The following is a 17,418-nucleotide window of genomic DNA, read 5'->3' on the forward strand; positions in this document are numbered from 1 at the left end:
TAATAATTTTTGTACAGTCTAATGAGAAAATCACAGAAAACAGTGAGAACCTTGAAATAAAGATATATAATGAGCACATTCATAATAAATACCTTTCACTGATGTTAGTTTTGACAAATGTCAGTTAAGTTCTTGGACTTTCTAATTAATTTTAATACAAATTAAAACTAGAAGATACAGCTCCAAAGAAGTTGTGACCTAGGCCCATTTACACCGTAATTTTCACAATATCCCCTGGGACTCCTGGATGCAGCTGGATGACCCAGACCCAGGAATAACATGCCAGGAAGGAAGTGGGGAGAGCACATGAGACTACTTCCTCTTGTAAGGAAGGACTCCCCTCTCAACAGCTGTAAGGAAGGGTGGAAATTCTTTATGAGTCAAAGTGTGACTTCAAAGTAAAGGATGAAATTTGAGAGACGTGATCATATTGATTAGGATGTTGACCAAAAGGAAGTCACTGAATTTAGAAGAGTGGACAGGGAAAATCAGGTACTAAATCAGAAGGTGAAGGGCATCTGGACACTGCTCACTTAGGCTGGTGTTACATTCATGAGAATAACTTCTGGTTTCAATTCATCTTGTGAATATATTCCCATGAATATTTATGTTTCTTCTTTTTTATTTTTAAGTCACCACAGTGTATGTGAGCTAGTTGTTTTCAGCCTTCTGTCTGACTGAATTCCGTATTTTTTTTTTCCTGCAAACCACTTCGTTTTATAAGAGGCTATTATAGGGTAAGACCATGTTGTGTTATGGGCATACCTATCCTAAATGTTCTCATAGGATAGAAATAGGACTGGATCCATATAATGTCAACCATACAGAACACTGTGAGGCGTGTATTACAGGTGGTATGAACAAAGTGCCATGACAACCCTGGGTCTTTGCCACGTTTTTTCATGCCCCCTTGCCTTACACATTCTGGTCCCTCTTCCTGGAATAACGCACTAGTCCTTGATCGCTGGGACCCTGTACTCTGCCTCAGTACTGTTCTTCCTTCACACCTCACCTCCCTCTCCCTCTCTGAATGCAAGTGTCCCTTCCACAGCAATCTGTGCAAGCAGTGACATCAGAGTGATTGTCTCACTATATTGTAATGTGTAGTTAATTTTGCAGCCTCCAGCAATAACTTACAATCAGATTGAGAGAGAGAACTCCCATGCAATTCCTTGGGAGGTCCTTCTTCCAAAATACTGAATGAAACCTGATAGGAACAGGATCCAGTGTATACCTTAATGGATGGCAAAGGTCAGCTGCGACTCAACAGGGTCTATGACAGACTGAATTCACGCAGTCCTGCCAGCTTTCTGAAACACCACGAGCACAGCAGTTCTCAACTTTGGCTGTGCTTTGATATCACCTGGGAACTTTAAAATATCCTTGATGTCAGGGTCCCAGCCCTAGAAATTTTGAATTAATTGAACTGAGGTAGAGCAGGATCATTAGGGTATTAAAATGCCCCTGGGTGATACCTGTGACAATGAGAACTGAGGAATGAGGGGCGCTGCACAGGAAGATGCTGTGAAATGCATCCAGAAATCACCAGTGCCATTGAGAGTCACAAATGGACTGTCAATTTACGTATACCTTATTTTCACAATTCTCTTGAAGAATAAGTCACTCTCCCATCTAAACTGATTTAGCAATTCTCTATTATCCTCAGGATAAAATCAAACATCTTGGCCAGCCAACGTATTACACTAGCCTCTCCACAAAATGGTCCCATCTTTTTCTTCTTCCTTATTAGTATCGTTTGTGCTTGAGTCATGCAAAACTGCTTGCTATTCCCTGAATGTGCCACTCAAACCCTTCTTATGTCTTCCCATGCGTCTGCTCTTAGGAATACCTTTCCTCTTATTCCTCCAGGTAATTCATATTCATACTTCGAGACCCAGATCAGGATAGTCCTTCTCTGACTTCCTTTACTAGTGCTGCTGGTTTTATAAAGTGCTTCTGTTCTGCGATGCACTCAACTGAATTCACTGCTCAGTCATAGCAGTTAGCGCATTGGCTGAAACCAGCTCTCTATCATCCACTGATGTATTGTTTTAGATTCCCAAGAGCAGAAAGTGTGTCATTTTTCTGGACCCACTTTCCCCGGTATCCAGCATAGTGCTTGACACATGGTTAAGTGCTGTGTGAATGGCTGTTGAATAAATGGAGAGAAGGATAGACAGATGGACAATAGAAAGATGATCATATAAATAACTCCTTTATCTATTTAACATCTAGAAGGACTCTCATGATGCTCGTCATTGATGAGAAAGAATAATAACTTCCTGTTAGATTTATTTCATATTCATCTTCCAGAGGTTGGAGACCCAGGAGCCTGAGCCAATTATAGAAATATGAGACTCCAGGCCAGGGCAAGTGGCCCCAGGAAGAAGGGTTACAATCATGGTTTCCTTGGTTATGTTAGGATTTTCTAGATAAAAAAATAGAAGCAACACATTGAGTCATGTAGTGTTTCAAAACTGTGACATTTCTAGACGGTTGCTTAGTCCTGAGCCACGTCGCTTTCCATTTGTTCTTTCCTCCCCTCACATGGGCCTTGTCTGCTTCTTCATAGAATCACAATCAATCAGTATAAATGAATTTGCTCCTCCTCTCCCAACTTGGGTTCCAGCTGAAACAAAATTATGAGTTCATAGCTTCTTAAAGCTAAAAGAAATTTTAGGGATCATCTCATGCAACTCCTCCATTTTGCAGACCTAGAAGCACTTGGGGGAGGTTCAGGGAATGCACAGTCTGTGGCAATTACCAGTGTAGCTGGGTGGTTCTGAGCCTCATCAGCATAGGAAGCCCAATGAGATCACATCAACTGAAACATCCCAATCACTTAGGAACTTGGGTTCCCTCTTAAGATCTTCTCTATTTCCGCAAAGCCCCAGGGAGAGAGCCTATATATGCTCAGAAACAAGATACTTGATGTTCTTTGCCCCTGGCCCTTTCCCTAAGGCCCATTGCTCACTGGTTCCCTGCTCTGGGCCCCCCTCTGAGCATAGCCCTCCCTGTGTACTACTATCTTCTGTAGACGTGCTCCCAGGCTGTTGCACAGTAGTCTCTTTTTTTGGGTGGGGGGACTGGTTGACGGAGTGAGAGGAAGGGTGGGGGTAGGGGAAGGAAGGGTGTTAAAAGACATGAGAATAAACTCTCCCCCAGCTTTTGAGCTGCACATTGTTATTGGTGAGCCAGAACTCTACAATCCAGGGCTCTAGAATTTGGCTCTAAAATCACATCTGGATTCCAAACTTGTCCCTGCCACTTGCTATCTCTTTGACCTTCAGCAAGATATGAAACCTTTCTGAACCTGAATTTCTATTTTTTCCTTCTTTATTGTAGTGGAAATGATAATTTCTTCTTCATAAGATTGTTGGGAGAAGTAAATGAAATACTGTCTTAATATATCAGGTGCTTAGCATACTGCTAGAAGTTGGTAAGCACTCAACAAATGGTGTAGACATTGTTATTTTCAACTTCATCATTCTTATCACTGTCACTTTAGTTATTCATTGAAATAGCTTCTTTGACCCCTAACCCTGATTTCAGTTGGGTCTTAACAGCAGTCCCTCAGGCCAGCTGGGGGAAAGCAATGTCTCCCCAACCTCTTCTTTTCTCCCTCACTGCCTTTCTCGCACCTGTACTCAACACTCATTTTTCCTCCTTTTCTCCACCCCAAGCAAGCAGTTTGGTTATCAGTTGGTACAAAGAGTTCCTCACATAGCCAAATTTTCATCCTGTTAGTGTATCAGCTAGGACATCTCCGTTGTTGTACTATCAAAGTCAGCCTATACTTCTGAAATAATGGAAGTCTTTATTAAATTCCAGTTTTCAATACAGGGGAAAAAATATATTTATATATATGTTTTGGTGTTCAATTTCCTCCAAAGAAGCTCTTCCCTTCTACAGAAATAGAGTTCTACCTTGACACGTGGTTTCCCGGAGAGAGTATCTCTCACCTTTAACCATGCCAGTGAGAACAATACCCTGGCAGTGAGCACAGCAAGAAGACAGAAAGAACCCGAGGCCCTGGGTAACTTTGTGCTTCTCCACCCACTTACTCGGATACATCTGGACTGTTTGGGCCACGGTATTTAGACATCTCTGCTCTCCTTACAGCCTGACATACCAAGTAGTGTAGTTTCTAAACATAGCAAGAAGAACATCTACTCCCATGATGTTTAGACTTCAATGCAAGCCTAAAATACAATGTTTAGTTAAAATATTAATACTGGTTATATTCCCACAAGAGGTTGGGGAAGCAAACATCTTCCCATTCCCAATATAGAAGCTTTCAAAATTTGGTATTGCAAAAGATTTCAAGACCTCTGACCCAGCCAAGAATTAAACATTCATGGTCACCCTCTTGTTATTAACTGAAGAAAGAGACACAGATCAAAGCAGGGAAACTATGTGCTTTATACAAATAATTTGTATAAGCAATAATTCAAGTCACCTTTTAATTGCAAATAGATATGGACTAATTCACCCTTCAAGCAAATTAGGGGTCTTTAGATCAAACAAGGAAGACTTATATTGAAATAATTGGAGAGATTGCCCCAAATGCTATTAGTCTTATAGTCCCAATCACAGGGAAAAGATTTTACTAGCTCAGGCTTAGGGTAAGACTGGGCAGCTCAGCTTAGTTCAGACATCTAAATCAGTTGTGGGATTAGCCTAGACTGTACCCAGACTGACAGCCTTGATTTATATATTTTTTATTATATATTTTTATATTATATGCTTGATTATATATATTTGACTGAATTTATATAATTTATGAATCGGAGTCCATGGATTATTCTCATAATGACTGGCCCATCAGAGAACAAGTTTTAGCACACAAATGAATCCGTTTGAGGCAGCTACAGACTCTCAGAGCCCTCCTCCCTCACTCACCCCACCATGGAATGATATCAGCCTTCAAGACTGAGGATACCAGCTGTATCTGATAAGGGGTGAATATCCAAATTGTATAAACAAATCACACAACTCAATATCAAAAAAACAAACAATCTGATTAAAAAATGGGCAGAGGACCTAGATAGACATTTCTCCAAAGAAGACATACAGATAGATGGTTAACAGACACATGAAAAGATGCTCAACATCACTAATCATCAGGCAAATGCAAATCACAGCCACAATGAGATATCACCTTACCCTTGTCAGAATGGCTGTTATCAAAAGGACAAGTAACAAGTGTTGGGGAGGATGTAGAGAAAAGGGAAACTTTGTGCACTGTTGGTGGAAATGTAAATTGGTGCAGCATCTATGGAAAACAGTATGGAGATTCCTCAAAGATTTTTACATTAGATCTACCATACAATCCCACAATTTCACTACTGGGTATTTAGCCAAAGAAAACAAAAACACTAATTCGAAAAGATATATGCACCCCTTTGTTCACTGCAGCATTATTTACAATAACAAAGATATGGAAGCAACTTAAATGATGTCCATTGATAGATAAGTGGATAAAGAAGTGGTGATACACACACACACACACACACACACACGCTAGAATATTACTCGGACATAAAAAAGAACAAAATTGTGCCATTTGCAACAACATCGATAGACCTGGAGGATATTATGCTAAGTGAAACAGGTCCAATAGAGAAAGACAAATACCATATGGTCACACTTATATGTGGAATCTGAAAAACAAAACAACCAAATAAACAAAACAAAACAGAAACAGATTTATAGATACCGAAAGCAAACTGGTGGTTTCCAGAGGGGAGAGGAGTGGGTGGTTGGGTGAAATAGGTGAAGGGGATTAAGAGATACAAACTTCCAATTATAAAATAAATAACTCACAAGAATGTAATAACAGCATAAGGAATATAGTCAATAATACTGTAATAATTTTGTATAGTGACAGATGGTTCCTGGATGTGTCGTGGTGATCATTTTGCAATGTATTTGATTGTCAGATCACTATGTTGTACACTTGAAACTAACATAATATTGTACCTCAACTATACTTTAATTAAAAAGAAGAAAAGACTAAAGACACTAGGCTCCATATGACCAGAGATCCCATGTCAGGGGAGAGTAAGTTAAAAATAGACACAGGTAGCTATGTATGACTCCTTTTTGTGAGTTTTCAGGCCTCCAAGGGGCAAAATTGCTGATTTGATTCTAAAATGTTGTATTTATCTTATCAGAAAGAACTACTAAGCAGAATGATTTGCCCAAGAGAATATATGGTCACCATGGAGTGGAGAAGTGACTTCTTATCATCCAAATAATTATTTAAGCCTATATCTTTTTACTCAAGATTTTAATGATGAAATTATTAGAAAAACTAGTACGTTTTTATGGTTTTTTTATGGTACCTATCAGTACCATAAATAATGACTTTTCCATGCATTATTTTTGTCTTAGTTTCTTTTAAGTTTAAATGTTTCTCCCCAATTTTCTTAGATCATAGCCTTTGTTTGATAATATTGTGAGGTGTATCTGATTTCTTATTCACAGTTGTATGAAGTGTCTTTCCTTTCTCACCATGACATTGCACTATCCTTTATCTAGACATCAGCTCTGTGACAGGTGGTATTTGATATTGTGACTAATCTAACATCCCCTGAGTCAAGGGTAATAACACAGTCCTAACAGTTGTTACATGCTTATAATGTGTCAGGCACCTTCTAGGCGTCTTATGTTTATTAACTCATAGTGTGCAATGTATATACATATACATACAAGGTTGTTTCTCACAACAACCTTGAGAAATAGATAATTTTATTATTCCCATTCTACAAATAAGAAACCTGAAGTTAAACAATTCAGCCTGTAGCATGCCACTAAGAAGAAGCAGGGCCAAAATCCAAAACCAGATAATCTAGCCTTGCGATGCAAAATCTACCAATGGTGCTATCTACGTTTAATCAAGACTATTTGGAAAGAAGTAGTAAAAGTACATGAGTTAAAAAGTTATAGAATCATAGAATCTGAGGACCAAAGAGAGTTCAAACATTCTTTAAGTTCTTCTTGCCCAAAACATCAATCCAAGAATTTAACTGTTTTTTCATTAAAAACAGACACCCAGGAGAAAAGACCTGAATATATCAGAGAAAATAGCCCAAACAGATGACTGAACAGAACCACTTCCAAAAGAAGGAGGTTAAGGCATTGGTGAATAAAAGGCAAACTTCTGAAGCAGAAATCCAGCTTGGCCAGGTATCAGACTCACTAGCATATAATCCGCTGGATATGATGTTGTAGGCGGTCAGGAGGGGAATGATAATGTTCGAGGAACACAAGCGCAAAAGGGTTTTTGTTTGCTTCTTTGGCAGCACTGAACTCTAGGAAATGATGGGGAAATTCAAATTTCTGAGAACACTTTTCACAAGAGAGACAGAGATTAGAGTTTCCAATGAAGAAGGCATGCTGCAATCGAAGAAAGCAAAGTGCAATAAAGCTCTCAGGCCAGATGGCATTTATCTGAGTGTTCTGATGGAAATAACATGTGAAACAGCAGAGATGGATGAGGGCACCTACTATGTTTGTAAAAATAACAACTGTTCTTGAAGTTTGTCCAGTTTCTAACACAGGGTCTGTATTTTTTAAAAAGGAACCAAGAGAGATTCCAGGAATTCAGTCAAGTGAACTTTGTCTTCATGTTAGGATACTGTTTGGGAAAAAAAAAAAGAAAATCTGAGGACTATATACCAAATAAAATCTGGGCACTGAAATTTGACCAGCTCCCATCAACTCTACAGTAATGGGGGTTTCCACTTCTCCAACCTGAAAACTGATAATGACTAGTTAGAGCAACATCATGTATTTGCCTTTCAAAAGGTTTGAGAATGAAGAAAGAGGCTTGATTGGATTTAAAACTAGCTAAAGAAATTAGAATCATTTATAGGGTATGTTTATGTCAAAGAATAGAGAAGAGCGTGCCTGGAATCTGATGTTGGGATGAAACTGCAGTTTCACAGTTTCACATTATTTTTTAAATAATTAGGAGGTCTGAGTGAGCCATAAGCAATTGACTCTCATGTGACTGACACTGTGTGGGGCAAGCAGTGCAAAAAGAAATGGTAATCACGTGACTGTACGGTCTTCATCACTAACATTTTTTGAGTGCTCACTACACTGGCAGGCGCACTGCTTAGTGTTTGAGATCCTTTATCTCAGTTATTCTTAGTCTGTGAGTGACAGCATATCCTACTTCAGAAACATCTGCTGTTCAGAAAGAAAAATGTCCTAAGGGGTCAGACAGGATATCAGCCACAGTCAGAGTTCAGATGCGCTCCAAACAAAGCTCATCCAAAATGTTCTGAACAAAACGTGGTCTCCATTTAGAACTGAGTGACGCCAAGAGGGTTGTAAAGGAAGCCAAGGATGGAATCTGTTCTCTGTCCCTCAATCCCCGGGACCAGCCAGGAGCTCTTATCTTCTAAACCTCCAGATAGTCAGGATGACATTGATTCTAAACTCCATCCGAATCACCAGCCTCGAGACTGGAAAGTTCTTACTGTTTTTTACATTTCCTGGTCCTTGAACCCACTTCCTCACCTAACATCTGTCCCTTGCTAATTATAACTCTTTTGTGTTTGTTTGTTTCCTGAGTCCTCTGGCTCAGTCTCTTCCCGTGGCCTTCATCTCTGTTGCCCACCTGGGATTTCAGACCCATGTGGATCTAAAGCCTTGTCTCAAGCTTTGTCTGAAACTTTCCCAGGCCTTTGTCCACAACCTTCTGCCACCCAACCCAGTGCTGACAGACAGTACAATCTGGAACCCATAAAGATTAGAGCTGTTGGATTAGTTAGTGACCCTTCCCAATTAAAATACTTAGCTCAGGGTTCTTCACACAATGCCCAAAGTACTTTCTGTTCAACAAAGGCTTGTTGACTGAATTTACAGCCTGTGCTGTAACATGAACTGCAGACCAAAGTCCAAATTACAACACATGACCTCTATGGCAAGAAAGAGTGAAAAAAATAAAACAACCTTGGACAGATGCCAGATGACGCTGGACCCATGAGAAACTCCAGAGAGAGAAAAATGCACTAAATAGAAATAGCAGTGCACACACCACAGCCTTGCTCTCTGATCCTTTGTGAACTATGATTGTTCCCCTTCACAAAATTATGAGCCTATTGAGAGTAGGGCACAATGAAGTGTCAAGTGCTGGGTGCCTACCTTCCTCATCATGCCTGCCATCAGGGAACTTGGCAGGACTTGAACTTACACGTTAACCTTGTGAGTGGCCAAGCACTCACAATAGACTTGAGTACCAAAAAGCCACAACAAGCAGAGTGTGAAGCTTTGTCAACGTCACATCACATCTTGACAATTATTTGGAAAAGAGCCTTTCTGCATTTTCATCTTATGTATAAATTATTCTATACAGTCTCTCTTTTTCATCACCCAAGTCTGGTTTCTTCCCAGTCAAAGCCTGTGTCTAGCTCTTCAAGGAGCTTACTTTTCCTCTTGGTTCCTCTAAGCAACAGCTCTCCCTAATGCCTGGGGTGATGGTTAGTTTATGTGTCAACTTGGCTAGACTATAGTGCCTAGTTATTCAAGTCATAATCTAGGCGTTGCTGTGGAGGTATTTCATAGATGTGGTTACCATCTATGATCAGTTGCTTTACATAAGGGAGACTATCCTCAGCAATGGGGGTGGATCACATTCAATCAGTCAAAAGGCCTTAAGGGCAAATCTAAGTTCTCCCTGGGGAAGAAGAAATTCTGTCTCATGTTTGCAATATCAGCTCCTGTCCAAGAGTTTCCAGCCTGCCAAACTGCCCCCTCCCCACAGATTTTGAATATACCAGCCTCTAAAATCAGAAAAGCCAATTACTGAAATAAATCTCTTCATAGATAAAATCATATATATATAAAATCTTTTTATATATTATATATGTTTCTACATATACATATATAAGTTCCCTCACTTCCCTCGCTTATAAATATCAGAGTTCCAGCAGCAAAAATAATTTATCCTCAATATTTCAAATGAATAGAGTTTAATGAAGGAACCATGAAATTGAAGTGTGAGCAGAGTTAAGGAAACAAAGAAGGGAAGGTGACACACCAGAGACTAGAGACAGAGGGAAGCGGTTACCACCACAGGGCTGCAGGGGCAAGGGGAGGAAGGAGGTTGGTTCACAGCCCAGTGAAAGCCGAGCCTTGAGCGGAGCCCCCTCCCAGCCTCCCCGCCTCAGGGAAGGATGCGGTATGAAGGGAGCAGGGAAGAAAGCGCTGACCTCTCTCTCCTCTTGCTCTCTAACCTCCTGTCCAGTGAGTCAACCTGCAGGTGGTAGAACCCAAACAGAAGCCAGCCAGGAAGGGAGCCTGGGAGAAACTGTTAGCAGGAATCAAACTCCCAGGGCACAGACCAAGCAAACAGGGGAGGCTGCATCTTGGGTGGAGAGGGGGCCAAGCAGAAAATATCCATGATAGCCTGGTTCTCCTAAGACTCAAGCTACAAGTTCACACCAGTTTCCAGCTTTCATAAGAGACTCTTTTTAATTTAACTTCTTACTTACTAATCTACCATATCCAATTAATCCCTATTTTTTTCTTATTCAATCCTATCATTTTCTCTCACCCCAAGTCTTATTTTTTTTATTATTCAGTTACATTCACAATATCCCAGAATTTAATTGCTCTCCCTACAATATTTATCTCTTTTAACAAGCTCCCCCTGAACCCCCAACTCAATTTTAATCGATTAATAAAGATACATGCATCCATTTACAGGGAAAGCATAGACAACGATATTTTATAAAAGAATCTATATATGTACGGTAGGCTTGGGGCTAAATATTTTATACCCATCAGGTTACAATCTACCACAATTTGGAGAACATAAAGTATGTATTCCAAAATATGTGTTTAATGGGATAATTTTGTTTTCTTTATGTGTTCATCTCCATATGATTAAAAAAAGGAGACTTCTCATATCTAATTTATTGTGGTGGAAGAGAGAAAAGAGCCTATTGTTATGTATAGGCAAGGCGCTAACTATAGAAGACACATATGCGGTTATCTGTCCAGCCCTCTCAGGTGGGAATTGCCTGTCTTCCTCACCACATTTATGAGGTTATCGTAGACTGTTCTAGGGCAACAATGGATTGGCCCAGTAGTAAACACTAGACTCAAGATGACATCATCATAATCCCTACCCCAGACCTCATCTTCCTAGCCAAAGCTTATAAATCCCAGCTGGGCACCTGATACAAATGGGAAATTGGAATACATCCTTGAGAATATTTATCTAGAACTGGTAGTCATTCTTTGGGTTCCTGAACTATGACGTGTAAAGCTAAGAGGCCAACTATCAGTAACCACATATTCAGTCATGTGGAACAGAAAAGTGGAGGCAATAAGAGAGAGAAAGAGAAAGAGAGAGAGAGTGAGAGAGAGAGAGAGAGAGGGAAATAAAGCATAACCCAGAAAATCAAAGAGGCAAGAACCACACGGAGTCCTAATGGTGTTAGGTCTCTATTTCCAGTTCGGCCTCAAATCCAGATGCATTTCTACTCTGGGTCTTCTAAAGCCCCCACTTTGCTTAAAATAGTTTTTAGTTGGCTTCTGTCACACTAAGCCAAAGAGTGCTGATAAAAAGATTCCCACCATTTAAACTCATCGAATGGAAGGATGAGCTTCAAAGAGATCAATGGACTTGTCAGGAACATGTAGAAAAACTTATGAAAGAAAAATGCAAACCACACTTACTAATTTCTTGCCAATAATTCTGATGGACTAATCTTCTATTTCTATGATGTTGTCTTCAGGGGCAGGAAAATTTAATCCTATTTTTCCCATTGGGCTTTACACTAGGAACAACAATGAACCTTAAATGATTCTAAAGCATGGAATCCTAGGTGGAACAAGAGCACGATTATATTGAATCCTCATTTTAAAAGCTAAGTGAGTCATATTTCTCCTACAACAGTTTGAAGTAGAGTGAACACAATACAAAATCCAAAAGAAAGTCAGTTACTGAAGTACCACATGATCAGTCCTATCACAAAACAACTAGTATGATTGTGTCAGATGTTCAGGGCCACCGTAGGGACAGAAAGGATCTCTATCAATCCTAGTTTCTATTTCTCATCTGAGTTTTCTACAGTCTCTAAAATATCAATATCTGCTCTGTTTAAAGGAAACATAAATCTAGTAAATAAGAAAATACATGAATTAATAAAGGGTCTAACTCATCTGTTCCATTTTTAGCACCCATAGGGGAAGGACCAAAGGACAAAGTACCTAGCACAATGGCCATAGGTCAGTAAAGCTTACAAATACATTACAGGCAGTACAAAGTAACTAAGGTTCCTAAGAAAGGAAACTTCCTAGGGAGCCAATACTAGGAGCTTCTTCATGTATAGAGTACTATAGTCTTGTGTTTAGGAAGTTGAGTTTTGGAGCTGGACTGCTTCGTTTCCAATCTCCAGTCTGCCATTTATTATCTATATGAACTTGGTCAAATCACTTATCTCTGTGCCTCAGTTTCTTAATCTGTAAAGCAGGAATAAAAACAGGGGTCCCGCAAGTTGTAGTTGAGGATAGTAAATGAGTTCATAGATCTTATGCACTTGGAAAAAAACCTGCCAGATAGTAAGCACTAAATAGATGTTAGCTCTTATTATTAAGAGGTCATGAATCACTTAGGTCTGTACCTTGAAATAAAGCACACACACATACACACACAAACACACACACACATACACATATCTGTTGGTTATTTAAATTAAAAAGAAAACATAAATTAACAGAGTAAATTTTCATTAAAGCAGCTAACGGCATAGTATAGATCAGCTGGGAGAATGAGTTTATTTCACACATTATTTCTAATGTTGTTCCTCATAAAACAGTAGGACCTCATTAGATACATACATTTAAAGGGAACATTAAAAATATATAATGTATAACTACGCAGTTTGCTTAACGTTGCGTTTTAAAATTATTACTATTCAAGTGATTGTTAGTTTAAGGGGACTGTGTGAATGATTTTCTCAAGGAAATCAGTAACCCTGTTTGTTCAGTCCCTTGAGATCACTGGGTCATAGCAACTACCAGTATTCAGACGTTTGGGAACTGTTCAGGGAAAACTCAGCAGCTTTGAAGTATCCTCAAGTATGAGAAGGGCATGAAGAAACAATTAATCATAAACAAGTCATTAAAATTAAAAGTGTATTCTTAAGTAGTTTCTTGATTAAGAACAAATGCCTCATTAATCTGGAACATATTGACTTGAGAACACAAGTAAAGTCAAAAAGAGTAATTACTGACATGACATAGAACACAACATGCTGTGTGTTCCCATCTCAAAAGCTTTAGAAGAACAGACTCCGCAGAAGGTCACTAGACACAGTGAATTGAACAGGAAATCCAGTGTCACCCAATGATGCAAAGGTAAACTTTCAAAAATCTAGACAACAGAGAACATTGTGTACCAGCATCGCTGAAAATTTCCATCTATAGATTCTGAGTGCATTCCATTTATTTCAGAATGAAAGTAAGCCTAAACCCAAGATCTAAAAAATAAAAATAAAAAACAAAAATATATATGTTTATAAAAAATAATAAGGCATCTAATTTTAAAGAAACTTAGTGTCCTTCTCCCCTACTCCCGTCTCCCAAGTTTCAGTTAGATTTGTGAACAGAAGTTAAAAACCAACACAAATAGCTTTGAAGATAATTCTAACAGCATAATTGGATGTGAATTTTCTTTGGACCAGACTCAAGTGGCATTTCTTAAAGGAGCATATGGTACTGAGAAAATAAAATAATAGATGCCCATCAGTATGAGATGTGCATAAAAAATCACATACATAATTTTAAAAAACAGATCAGACATTAAACATCCATACGAGGATGACTATGCAGTTTTTTAAGGACTAAATCTTGTTTGGAAACAGCCATTAAAATGTACCATATATTCTTCTGAAAAGCTTCATGATTTCTAGTCCATGGAGTAAGGGACTTTTTCGGTCTCAATCACTGCTAAATCCTCAGAACAGTGCTTAGGGCATAATCAATGCTCCCCATGTATTACATGAATAAAGCACTTCAGCCATGGTTGAAACTATAGCTTGGATATGTATGTTGTGACCTGTAATTTTTACAATCAGCCTCAGGCCCTTACACTCTGCAGCTGGCCCCTTACCCACGTCATTCTACACCTTTCCTATACCCAGCATGATTTTCACAGAGATGTCTCCTCACAATGAAGAGAAAGAAAATATCATGAAGGATGGTAGTAGTTTTAGAGGAATATCATGTGCAAAAGACTTCCCAAATGCCATTTTCTATAGTGTGGTACAAAAAGTTATGATAATTTTTCCAGGACCGGAATAAATTCTTCTGAAGTCAATCAAAATTTTATATGATTTTCAGGGTCAGATTCCAGGTAGAACACAACATTATCCTTACTTAAATCGTATACTTCATTTTAGACTTCAAAACAAGGGAAAGACAAAATCTTTCTAGAGAGATGAAATGGTGGTATGAAGAGAAAGAAGAGACATTACTTGCAGCAACTATAATCAGACTTTATTTTTAGCAATATTTAAACTCTACCTTTCCCAAGGTTTTAATCTTAAAAGCAGGATGGATAAAGAGCCAGCACAAGAACATTTCCTATTTATTGAATGTACACCCATTTTGTGTAGAATACAAATTATGATAGCCCATGCTCATGAGAAACAAACAATCTAGTTACAGGGATACGTCTAGTAATCAGGAAACATAATCATATACTTCCTTATATTATCTTAAGTATTAAATTGTGTAGAACAAATTCTAAATGGCCTAGAGATGAGAGATAATTCCAGCACCTAGCACATTGTCTAGCATATATTAGACATGCAATAAATACTTGATAGGTCACTGAAAGCTTGAATGAATGAGTAAATGAATGAATGAATGAATGCTTTTAGGAGTGAATCCTGTTTAGAGTCCTGGAGGATGACATCCAGCCCTTGGTTGATGTTTCCGCAAATGACGACATTTCAATTTTTCCTACCTCTCCATCTTCATGCACATGACAGAAACTGTATCAACCTTGCATAGAAAAGATGGAAAGGTAAAAAATCCAATTGACCTCTTCATAGTATTGGTGGTCTTGGAGGCTCCTATTGCAGTGACTCATGTGGCCTGACCAATCAGATTCTTCCCGTTAGGAATTCATTCTAAGAGACTCAGAGGGTTGTGATCAATAGGCTGTTTGCATTGGAGCCTGAGGCCATGCGAGATCAAGGCCAGGGCAGCCATCTGAGGCCCTGTGGAAAAATAAGCAAAAGAAGCCAGTAGAAATGAGAGAGAACTAGAATAAAAGCAGATTAAAAGGCAAAGTCCAGAAAAACATGGTCCTTGAAAGAGAGACAGCTTGAGAGAGGTGGCCTCTGCTTGGAGAGAAGGGCTGACTCAGTCCTGCTGCTTCAGGGTTCAGTTTTATCTGGATTACAGGAAGGCCTCTTTCCCTCATTTGAATTAAACTACTTTGGGTCAGTTTCTATTCCTTATGATTAAAGGAGCCCAATTTAAACACTTAACTTTCAGTAATTTATTCTTTTTTCCCATTGTAATGTGCTAATATTGTCTTTCCCTAACAGTTAGATAATATAAATATTGGCTTAGAAGTTCTTTCTTAAAGTCTTTTTAACTATTTGGCTATGCTAAGAGGGTTCGCTTTCTTTTGTAATATTTCACAGCAATTCCAAGAGAAAAGGTGAATTTATTGTTAATGTGAGTTTCTATTCTGTTCAAATTTTTAAATTCAAAAAATTTAAATTGTTATAAACCAAACTAAGCATACAAGAATACTATCTATAACTTTGAAGAGAATGCTTCAGGCTAGCAGCAGATATATTTCTTAAAACAAAATATTTCATCAGTCTTATAGAGCTTTTGTGTGAACTTAGCAAATTTAACATTTATACAAGGCCCAAGTACCACTGGAAAAGTTCTAAAAAGAATTCATTACCCAGGGCTTCCCTGGTGGCGCAGTGGTTAAGAATCCACCTGCCAATGCAGGGGACATGGATTCGAGCCCTGGTCCGGGAAGATCCCACATGTCGCAGAGCAACTAAGCCTGTGTGCCACAACTACTGAGCCTACGCTCTAGAGCCCGTGAGCCACAACTACTGAGCCCGTGTGCCACAACTACTGAGCCCGCGTGCCACAACTACTGAAGCCGCATGCCTAGAGCCCGTGCTCTGCAGCAAGAGAAGCCACCACAATGAGAAGGCCGCACACCACAACGAAGAATAGCCCCCGCTCGCCACAACTAAAGAAAGCCCATGTGCAGCAGCGAAGACCTAATGCAGCCAAAAATAAATAAATAAATTTATAAAATTAAAAAAAAAAAAGAAAGGAAAAGAAAACAGTTTGGCAAAAAAAAAAAAAAGAAGAAGAAGAATTCATTATCCAGTTGTTCATGTCTACAACGCAAGGACAAGTTTGAACAGAATTTTCTGCCCAGTTTTTGTTTTTTTGTTTTTTTAAATGCTTTGTTAAAACAGCTTGGGGTATCACTGTTTGAAAGTTAACCCCTGGTATGTGTTTGGCTGTTGGGTGTTTTTGTTTGTTTTGTTTGTTTAATTTGCACATCTTGGTCACTTGAATGATCTAGGTGATCTGAAGCTGTTTGCAATAGAATACCCAAACCTTCATCCTCAAAGTACTTGGAACTAGACCTATCAGGATAAGGCAGGTGCGGAAGGAGCCTCCCTAACCCTGCTGCCAGCAGCTTTCTGTACTTTGCTCCCGGAGGCCTCATTAGGAAGAGATGCCAGGTTACATGCTCAATGAGGAGATAGATCCTTGAGTCCTTGCTTATACCCAGAGTGTCCGGGTGAGAACCAAAGACCTCTGAGAGTGTGACCTATGACCAGTGATGCTTAAGAGAAGCACATGCTAAAAGGAAGTGAAATGTACTTGATCTTTTGCTGACCTCATCACGTATAGGAGATAGAAAGCTAATAGTCTTGTTCTTGGAATACTTATTCTACTAAGATTTAGCAAAACAGCTTGACAAGTAGGTTATTAGGTTTCCTGCTAGGACTCGAGCCATAAGACTGCAAACAAACCCCCCAAAGGAAGAATAATAGATTGAGGTATTCATGCTATAATCAAAAGGGTAACTATGTATATGCACAGACAGAGCCCAAATCACATCTAAAATTTTCCATCTTGCACATCAGATTTGACGTAGAAAAAAGTAAATTTATAAAAGTTATAAAAGCTACTGAGCCTGCGCGTCTGGAGCCTGTGCTCTGCAACAAGAGAGGCCATGATAGTGAGAGGCCCGCGCACCGCGATGAAGAGTGGCCCCCGCTTGCCGCAACTAGAGAAAGCCCTCGCACAGAAACGAAGACCCAACACAGCCAAAAAAAAAAATAAATAAATAATTAAAAAAAAAAAAAGTTATAAAAGAAAAATTGAAAA

General features: G+C 39.1%; 1 protein-coding gene across 3 annotated transcripts in view; it reads right to left on the reverse strand.

Moving 5' to 3' along the window:
* NRIP1 (nuclear receptor interacting protein 1) overlaps positions 1 to 17,418 on the reverse strand; it is a 258,524-nt gene that overhangs the window by 108,223 nt on the left and 132,883 nt on the right. Inside the window, exon 5 of one of the 3 annotated variants that reach the window (XR_005019645.1) lies at positions 15,149 to 15,251. The exons of the other annotated variants lie outside the window; for them this stretch is intronic. The gene's annotated coding sequence lies outside the window, so the exon portion shown is untranslated. Of the gene's footprint in view, positions 1 to 15,148; positions 15,252 to 17,418 lie in introns of those variants that run through there. 3 annotated transcript variants of the gene reach the window in all.

The sequence above is a fragment of the Balaenoptera musculus genome, chromosome 4 (genome assembly GCF_009873245.2).
Source record: "Balaenoptera musculus isolate JJ_BM4_2016_0621 chromosome 4, mBalMus1.pri.v3, whole genome shotgun sequence".
Taxonomy (NCBI): Eukaryota; Metazoa; Chordata; class Mammalia; order Artiodactyla; family Balaenopteridae; genus Balaenoptera; species Balaenoptera musculus.